This window comes from Dioscorea cayenensis, chromosome 7, assembly GCF_009730915.1.
Source record: "Dioscorea cayenensis subsp. rotundata cultivar TDr96_F1 chromosome 7, TDr96_F1_v2_PseudoChromosome.rev07_lg8_w22 25.fasta, whole genome shotgun sequence".
In the NCBI taxonomy this organism is placed as follows: domain Eukaryota; kingdom Viridiplantae; phylum Streptophyta; class Magnoliopsida; order Dioscoreales; family Dioscoreaceae; genus Dioscorea; species Dioscorea cayenensis.
Genome location: NC_052477.1, coordinates 15,719,659 through 15,729,892, shown reverse-complemented (window position 1 = coordinate 15,729,892; position 10,234 = coordinate 15,719,659). Strand labels below are relative to the sequence as shown.

The 10,234-nt window shown below is 42.7% G+C and overlaps 2 non-coding genes across 2 annotated transcripts; one reads left to right on the top strand and one right to left on the bottom strand.

Moving 5' to 3' along the window:
* The first annotated feature begins 628 nt into the window (after window positions 1-628).
* On the top strand, window positions 629-735 carry LOC120266004. Its single transcript, XR_005537848.1, has one exon. It is a non-coding gene; the product is annotated as a small nucleolar RNA R71 (small nucleolar RNA).
* Window positions 736-7,992: 7,257 nt separating this feature from the next.
* On the bottom strand, window positions 7,993-8,098 carry LOC120265994. Its single transcript, XR_005537838.1, has one exon. It is a non-coding gene; the product is annotated as a small nucleolar RNA R71 (small nucleolar RNA).
* Window positions 8,099-10,234: the final 2,136 nt, after the last annotated feature.

Here is a 10,234-nt window from a genome sequence, read left to right as displayed (position 1 = left end):
CTTGCTAAATTGTGCATCCATGCTACTCGGGTTATGCTATTAAATCCGCATCGAGATCGAGGATGAACTTGGCAAGAACCTCTTTAGTAGTAAATTTCTTCTCAATAGCCGGTTGTTGAAATTGAGATCCTTGGGGTGGTGCACCTCTTTGTCGTTGACCCTGGTTCCATGCAAAATTTGGGTGGTTCTTCCATCTTGGATTGTAAGTTGAGTTGTACGGGTTTCCTTGATTTCGTGCCCCCCAATATAGTTGACATTTTCAATAAAAGCAACAGAGGAGCTAGCAATAGGACATTGCACCGCTCCATGCCCACCACCACCACAAGTACTACAACTCATCACTGATTCTGGCCTTGAACTACTACCGATAAGAAGATCAAGCTTTCGGGTTAACACATCAACTTTTGCGGCCAAGGCATCATTGCTACTCACTTCATAAATTCCAGCATTTTTTTGTGAAGATCCTCTTAAGGCCCAATGTGATTCATTACTTGCCATAGACTCAAGTAATTGCTCGGCCTCATCATGATACTTGTTGCTAAGGGATCCACTCACCGTGGCATCAATGAATTGGCGAGTAGCATAGTTCAGCCCATTGTAGATGATCTGTACTCGCATCCATGAAGCAAAACCATGATGGGGGCATCTTCTAAGGAGATCCTTGAATCTTTCATAGGCTTCAAACAATGTTTCAGATTCCCCTTGTTTGAAGGCCGAAATTTCCTGTCTCAATTTGGCCGCTTTCCTTGGTGGAAAATACCTCCCAAGGAATTTTTTAACTATATCCTTCCATGTTTTTATTGACCCCGGAGATAAAGATGTAAGCCAACGATATGCCCCATCTCTCAAGCTAAATGGAAATAGCCTCAATTGGATAGCATCATCCTATACCCCATTTATCTTGAATGTAGAGCAAATTTGGAGGAACTGGGAAAGGTGGTCATGTGCATCCTCATTTGCAAGGCCATTAAATTGAACCGAATTTTGGATTATGCAATTGTACTTGCTTTAATTTCAAAATTATTGGATGCCACGATTGGTGCTTGAACACTAAACTCATCACCCGTGAATTGAGGTCTTTCATATTCGGATAAAGTGCATCGCTCTTCAGCCATGATTAAAGATTCTCTGTCCTCAATTTCAAGGTTTTGTGCACCCGACCCTTCACCAACTTCTCTCAATCTCCGATGCAAGGTTCTTTCGATTTCACTATATGGTGTAATCAAAGTTGATGGATTTGAACGTGTCATGCACAGTACCTTGCAAAACCAAGAAAGATAGTAGAAAGTTAAGATCAAAAAGAAAAAGAAAAAGAAACGATGAAACGGGCAAATAATGAAATGGCTAGAGAAATAAGATAAAAGTTTCAGAGAATTCCTTTAATCTTCTCCTCATCCATTGGAGACGCCGATCTAGTGGTTTTCCTCAAGTTTAACGCTAGTTTTTCTCAAGATTTTGTCGGTATGCTCTTTGATGCCCTAGTTTCATCTTTTTCATTGTCTTTGCATTCTTGGAGCTTTTGTGTGGAATTTTTCAAACATTTTGCTTGGTTTGGATGATGTGAATGTCATGGATGGATTTTCATTTGAATTTATGTAAAAAAAATTTTGATTCCATGAATAGTGACCATATGGCACCCATACGGGTCGTATGGCCTCTAAACCTTTGGTTTTTTTCATCCTTTTCCCCTATCTCTTGTATCTTATTTTTGATTTATCTTGAATCCCTCAAGGTTGATCAAAGTTTATCTTTGTTGTAGGGATGCCTAATAACAAAAGGCTCACCTCCAAACGCCCAAGAACCACCACACCATTACCTACACCCGAGGAACCCGTCTTCAAGTTGCCACATCATCGAGAGAATTATGATATTTGGAAGAAAAAACCATTTGCAATGGTGCGCAACATTGATTGGGGCCTTGTGGAAAGTCTTGGGATAGAAAATCAAGTCAAAGGATGGTTATCACATAATTGTTAGGAAAAATCTATTTGCAATCGATGAACCATCCTTTCACCAATTAACTTTGGAGGTTTTGAGCACTTTTGAGGCACGATAAGATTCGCACTCTGTGCGTGACAAGAAGTGTGCTACCATCGATTTTAAAGCTTTTGGAAAATCTCATGCGATGAACCACATGGAATTTGCCAAGTATTTGGGGATATATGATGATCAATTTATCAATTTGATGCTTGGTGACCGCCTAAAGCTTGATTTCCCAAGTGATGTGAGTAGGAACCACTATTGGGCAACCTTGGCAGTCAGTGATAAGTGCTTGAGTAGACATATTTTTATATATGTTTTACGTGCATTGAGCATCATTTTTACCATGGTTATGTCTGATATTGTGTATTTGGTGTTCTTTTATGCATATAGGTTGTGAATGCCTTGAAGAGTAAAAAAGAAGCAAAGATAGGCTATAAAGACACAATGTTGGGAGTTCTTGTTCAATTCAAGGACCATGACACGAGAGGAGTTCATAAACATGGAGATGTGTGCCAACTTCCAAGAAGATTTAAGTCAATTCTCTAGTTGGAAGGGCACAAAGGCAGCCACATCTTCATGTTCCTTCTCTTTGTGAAGATTGCAAGACCTCTCAAAGATACGTCGATGAAGAAAAGTTTTATAGCCTACCACATGGACGTGTGCCCGGACATGTGGCCTCAAGAGAAGAGTGTTTGGACCGCGTTTTGTGAAAAGTACTGCAGCAAAGTAATGTAGCAATTTTATTGTAGCAGTACTGTAGCAAAATTAATGTTCATGCGCCCGCGTGGAAATTCGTGCAGCCCACGCGGGCGTGTGGAAAATCCACATGGGCGCGTGGGGCACGTGATAGACACGGTCTAAGGCCTATAAATAGCCGTTTTGCCCTATTCTTTCTCATCTTTTGTGCGGCTCTTGAGAGGTGAGACAACTAGGGTTTGGAGAGGAGGTCTTTGCGGCTCTTGAGGTGCTTCGTCACCAACTTTGATTGATTCCTCCTCTATCATAGCATCAAGGAAGCCACCGGTGAACCAAGCTTCGGAGTGGGTCCTTCAAGACGTCGAAGCTCTCCATCAAGGCCATCGTTCATATATAAGGGGGTTTATTTCTATGGTTTTAATGTACTTTCATTCATTGATGGTGTGTTTTTGTATGTTGCTCCATGGAGAGCTAAAAACCTTAGAGGGTATTTGGGCTTGTGAACCCTAGGATTCTCATCTTTTGTGGATTTGCTTTAGTGTTTCTATTTAATCTGAGTTTGATTAAGTTTTAATCTTGATTGTCTAATGCTTGCTTGCCTTATTGATCTTTTGGTTATTTGGTTTGCATGATTTGTTACCTTGGTGAGAAAGAGGTCTCCATTAGGGTTAGAATCTCAAGATTGAAGAGGGTTGAGAGGGTGAGTCATGAGATAGAGAGCATCCCCTTTCCCCTCCGATTGGTGTATTCTATTTCCGTTCCCTAAGCTCTATGCAACCATATTTGGTGTGAGGCGTGAGATTGAGAGATTTCTCCACGGGACCTTGTAGGGGGTTAGGATCCTTCTCCGAGAATTAGGGTTGGATCAATCTTTAGGAACCATATTTTGGAATCCCTAGAGTGCTTTGTGGTCATATGTGGTGTGAGGTGTTGAGATTGAGCGATTTCTCCATCGGGACCTCTTAGGGGACTAGTATCGGTGATCCGGGAGGCAGGGATCCGATTATTTTTTTGGATTTCCACGACTTAACTTACTCATCATAGAAAAAAACTTTGCTTATCCTGCACCTAATACCCTGAATCCTAGGGGAGCATTGCCCGAATACCCCACTTTTACTGATTGAGATCTCCATCCATTTCACCCTTGCATATTCGTCTCCATTATTCATTTCTTCGCACATTAGATCACCACACCTTTCCATTTATCATTAGGCTAGAAAGCAGAGAAGAAGTTAGTACTAGTAGCCCTGTTCCCTGTGGATTTGACTACCCACTCACCAGGGTAATTATTAGTTCGATACCCATGTACTTGCGGTTTACACGCATATTCAGACGCATGTCAGTCAGCGATAGTGAGAACACCCAAAAAGCCTCACGTATACAGACCCATTACACTGATACATTCACGCCTTGATTGCTTGATCTGTTTGGGGCCAGACGGATAGCACGGGGGTAGTCACACAGTTAGATCTTTACACGATGTTTGGTATCATTGACCAGCATCCTACTGATTGATCGCCCGCAAGTGTACGGGATCATCAAGTAATACCTTGTGAGTGACACAGGGGTCGTAGTATTCCACGGGGCTAAGGAGCTCCTATTACTCCTCCAACACTTACTTTCTAACCTTACAATTGAAACATGGTGTTACTCTAATACGTGCAATAATATAAATAAGAATACAAGTGTAGCAGTCCCACAATAAGCAAGGAAATCACAAGAGCAATAATGATAAGAATAGGCCTCGGGATGAGGATTCCCAAGAGGGGTTCACCATGATGCATGGATGCAAAAGAATAGATGGCATGGGTGATTTAGACCGACGGATCTCAACAATAGTTCAACCCCGATTTCTCGGTAGTCAAACCCTAATCCCATACAAATGATGACAAGGATTTCTCCTTAGTCAAATTCCTACGATTGCGTTAAGAACATGGAGATCGCGCAACAAGGATGCACTTAACCTAAGTTCATCCTTATGGTTCGGAGGGGCAACCAACATCCAATTTCTCGGCATGTTGGTCAAGGATCTCCCCTTTTAGCTCAAAAGTGATCTAGTACACATGAGTAGGTCATGTCTACGTGTACAACTCAAGTAAGAACTAAGGATTTCTCCGTATTATAGTTCTAGGCATGAAGCAACATGAGCTAAACCACAAATCACACCAATGCATTCCAAATAAAAGTGAAGCATCCAAAATACATGATGAACCCCCCAAGGTTCACCTACATCCGGTTGCCTTGGGGGTCTAGTGTGACATCACACAAATAAATGTCTCAAACACAACAAAAGCAAGAAGTAAATGCATAAATGGCACTCCCTAGTCCGAATGATGAAGAGGAGGAGGAATGCCAGCCGAATGACGCTTCTTCTAGCCCAAAAGGTGCCGAATGCTTCTCCTCCCTTGATGATGAAGCTTCCCCTTGAAGTTCAAACCCTTGATCTTCACAAGCTTCAAGCCAAAATCTCCTCAAGAATATAATATCTTCGTTTTCTCCTTCTTCCCAAGTGATGGCTGCCAAGCACCCTCAAAAATGTCTCCCAGAAATCCTCCCCCAAAAAAGTACCCCTTTCTTTTCCCCAAGATGCTCTTTATAACCCTCCTCATTTAGTCCAAGATCCATCAATCCCGAGGTGGTAAACTGGCTCAATGAGGACTTCATTGAGCTCCTCATTGACACTGTTCGGGGCAAGAAAATTCCTCATATGCACACCCAATAGTATCCATACTAGCTCAATGAGCACCTCATTGAGCCAGTATGCCTTCAATCAATCAACTTCCTCTGTGCTACAGTGATTATCCCGGGCTCTATACCGGGCAACATTGAGGCCGTATGCCATGATTCGATTTCTGCCATGAAAACTTTCCAGGTGCTACAGTAGAAGCTACAGCGCCGGTGCTACAGTTCTCCAGCTACAGGGAATATGCTTGATAAGTGCTTGAGTGAACATGTTTTTATGCATGTTTTACATATATTGAGCATCATATTTTATTCGGTTTATGTCTCATTTTTGTGTATTGGGTGTTCTTTTTATGCATATAGGTTGTGAAGGCATTAGGATTTCAAAAGGGAGCGAAGATAGGCTATCATGGCATAACATTGGGAGTTCTTGTACAAATCAAGTTGGAAGACACAAGAGGAGTTCGTGTATGAGGAGATGTGTGCCAACTTCCATAGTTTTGCAAGCCAAGTTATTAATGGAAGGGCACGAAGGCAGCCATGTCTCCACATTCTTCCTCTTTATAAAGATTTCAAGACCTTTCAAGACGCATTGATGAAGGAAAAGCCGTATAGCCTACCATATGATCGTGTGCCCGATCGTGTGGCCTTAAGAGGAGATTGTTTATCATCGCGTTTGTGGGAATCACTGTAGTAAAATTGCTGTAGCAGAATTACTGTTCACGCGGGCGCGTGGGGGCACGTGACAGACGCGTGGTGAGGCTATAAATACACCTTTTGGACGATTCTAAAGGGACTTTTTGCGGAGCTTTGAGCATAGACATTGAGAGAGAGGCGGCTAGGGTTTGAGGAGAAGGTCTTCGCCAATTGAGAGGGAGTTCTTCACCAACTTTGATAGGTTCCTTCGACGTCATAGCATCTTGGGGAGCCATTGGCGACCTAGCTCGGAGAGGAACCCTTCAAGACGTAGAACTACCAATCAAGGCCAATCCAGCGAGTCGAGGGGTTTTTCTCTATGGGTTTTATTGCTTTTCATTGTATTGATTATTGTTTTGTAACTAGGCCCATGGAGGGCTAAACCCTAGTAGGTATTTGGGCATGTGAACCCTAAGATTTATATTTTTTTGGATTGATTCTCTTAATGTTTCTAGTTAATCCGAGTTGTCTTGAGTTTTTAATCTTGTGATTTAATTGCTTGCTAGTGTTATTAATCCTTGTGGTTGATTTACATTGCATGATTTAATACTTTAATGTGTGAAGTCTCCATTAGAGTTAGATTTCCAAGATTAAAGAGGGTTGAGAGGGTGAGCCTTGAGATGGAGGAATGTCCCCTTTCCCTTTCGATTGAGTGTTTCCCTATCTCCGTATTCCATATTCTCTTTGCAACCATATTTGGTGTGAGGCGTGAGATTGCTCGATTTCTCCGCGGGACCTTGTAGGGGGTTAGGATCCTTCGCGGGGAATTAGGGGTTGGATCTACATTTAGGAATCGGTTTCACTCTTAGGTTTCCTTAGAGCATATTGCGGTCATATGGGGTGTGAGGTGTTGAGATTGGTCGATTTCTCCACGGGACCTTGTAGGGGACTAGTGCCTTTTGCTTGGAGACAAGGATTGGTTATCGTTGGATTACCTCGACTCATTAGACTCGATTCTAGAGCATTTAGTGAATCTTGAGCTTTCAAGGAAGATCTTAGGGGGATCATTGCCCGAATACCTCATCCTTAGTGATTGAGACTCTTCTACTTTATTTCTTGCATACTCGTTTGCTTTTGCTTGCAATTAGTTCACTTCATCATATTAGCGATTCCGACTAGATAATTGAGAAGTGGTTATTACTAGTACTTCCGTTCACTGTGGATTCGACTACCCACTCACCGGGGTAATTATTACTCGACACCCGTGCACTTGCGGTTTATACACGCATATTCGGACGTGTCAAGTTTTTTTGGCGCCGTTCGGGTGAGCAGGGATATTAGGAACACTAGGACTTGATTACTTTAGTCATTCACATTTTTATTTGTTTTTTTTTCTATTTCATATTTCTTTCTTTCGCCGTTCTCATTGTTTCTTTTTTTATTGATTTCAACTTGAGGTTATGACCCGAGGGAACCCTTCGACATTGGTTGAAGAGGACCACGAAATTGAACGAAGATTTCAGTAGAAGGGGCAAGGAACACTGTACAAGAACAGGACTCTCCAGCTGAAATAGATATCGAAAGATCGAGAAAAATATGGGCTGAACAAGAGGGGCAACAAAGGACATTATCAGATTTTTGCTAGGCCTACAATTCGTGGGACACAATCAAGCATTGTTAGGCCACGGTAGCTGCCCAAAAATTTTTGAGTTAAAAGCCGGGTTTTATTCAGATGGTTCAACGATGCACTGCAGTTCAATGGGTTAGCCGATGAAGACCCAAATAGTCATATTGAGAACTTCCTCGAAGTTTGTGATATGTTGAAGATCAATGGAGTCTCGGATGATGCAATCCGATTGAGAGCATTCCCTTTTTTTCATTGAAGGGAAGAGCCAAGCAATGGCTTCATTCACTACCACGAGCTTCTATCACTGGCGTGGGGACGAGATGGTTGAGGCTTTCCTGCATAGGTATTTTTCCCCGGGAAATCGGCAAAGCTTCGCAATGAAATATCTTCGTTTGCTCAGATAGAGCTTGAATCCTTATTTGAAACTTGGGAGCATTTCAAAGACCTTTTGCGGAAGTGTCCACAACACGGGTTCCCCGAGTGGATGGTTATTCAATCATTTTACAATGGGTTGAACTCGAGTACCAAGCAACTCCTTGATGCCGCCGCGGGAGGGACAATGGGAAACAAAACCCCCGAGCAAGCCCGACAACTAATTGAGGAAATGGGATTGAATAGCTATCAATGGAATGCAAGGGAAAAGAAGAAGGTGGCCGGGCTCCATGAGATTGATGCGGTTACATCCTTAGCAGCCCAAGTCGAGGCACTAAGCAAGAAGTTGGATACGTTGACTTCATCGAAGGTAGCCTCAATCACAAGTTGTGATGGTTGTGGGGGTGCACACATGCCATCAGATTGTCCTATCTCAATTACCACTTCAGCTCCAATTGAACAAGTTGATTTTGTGGGTAATTCGGGAAGAGTACAAGGGAACCCCTACAGCAATACTTACAACCAAGGGTGGAGAAGCCACCCAAATCTCTCTGGGAAATCAAGGGCAGCAAAAGGCCGCTGCTCCACTGGATTTCAGCAAACACCTTCGATTCGGGAAAGAGTTTTCGAGTGGAAAGGGTTTTGTCGAAGTTTATTCAATCAACCGACACAAGGTTCCAAAACATAGAGGCAACACTCCGTAATCACACCGCTTCTTTACATAATTTGGAGAATCAAGTTGGGCAAATAGCAAAATCATTAGCGGAGAGACCTATTGGAAGCTTGCCGAGTAACACTGAGACTAACCCAAGAGAGCAAGTGAAAGCGATCACCTTGAGAAGTGGTCGAGGGCTCCAAGAAAAGGGTGCTGCTGAGAATAATTCTGAAATTCTTCAAGCCAAAACCCCCACTGGGAAGACTGCTGAAAATCCACAAGAACAGCCAAGGGATAGGGTGCAAGACAAGGAAAAGGGGCCAGCTGTGCCTTCCCCTTCATTTTCTCCAAGAATTCCCTATCCGGCGCGTTTGAAGAAAGACCAAGTTGATGAGCAAAAGCAGGAAATTTCGGATCTATTCAAACAACTACACATAAACATTCCGTTTGTAGAGGCATTGTCTCAAATGCCTCGCTATGCAAAGTTCTTGAAGGACCTCTTAACCAACAAGAGGAAGATGGAGGAAAGTGTGGCTGTGGTATTAGAAGGTAATTGTTCGGCAATGCTTCAGAAAAACTTGCCAAACAAAATGAAAGATCCGGGGTGTTTCATCATACCATGTGCAATCGGAGGTTTGGGGGAAGAAAAAGCTTTGGCCGATTCGGGAGCTAGTATTAATGTTATGCCATACGCATTATTTCAGAAATTGGGTTTGGGAGAGCCACGTCCGACCCGCATGACTTTGCAGCTGGCCGATCGTTCCGTTCGTCATCCTAGAGGTATAATCGAAGATGTTTTAGTGAAGGTTGACAAGTATATTTTTCCTGCAGATTTTGTTGTGTTAGATGTTGATGAAGATGCGGAGGTGCCATTAATTCTGGGGAGACCGTTCCTACGCACTTCCAAGGCACTCATCGACATGGATGGAGGCGAGATGACGTTGCGTATTGGAGAGGAAAAGATCACATATCGCCTGGCCGAAGCAATGAAGCACTCTCTTGACTTTGATGATTCTTGTTATTTTATTGATGTCAATGATGAGATTTCTAATGAATACTTGCAGGAATTGTTACATCCGGATCCATATGAGGAATGGCCGGACATGGAAGAGGCGCAATTAAAAATTTGTACGGAACAAATCCTCAAGGAGCAACCACAAGGAGGATTCATAGAACAGATTTTTAGCCGAGTCAAGAGGTCGAGACATCGTCGCCGGAAGCGCTCCCACACAATAGGAGACAAGTACACACAGGGAGAGCGCGACATTCCCTCATTCGGTAACTTGGTTAAGAGCTTTTCCTTGAATATGCAGAAATTCTGTCCATCATGTGTGCAGGTTGCTAAGAAGGAGGTTTTCCATCTTTATGATCCACCATAAGATAAGGAGAGGTACGTCAAGCTTAGTGACGTTAAACAAGCGCTTCTTGGGAGGCAACCCAAGTTTTTAGTTAGTTTTTAGACTTGAAATTTAATTCCTGCAGTAATAATTCCATGAGTGTGTGCCTTGATCAATTTTTTTGTTGTTCTTTGGTGTTTTCATGAAATTTTTCGGTGATATGCATTATTTTTCATGTGTATGACA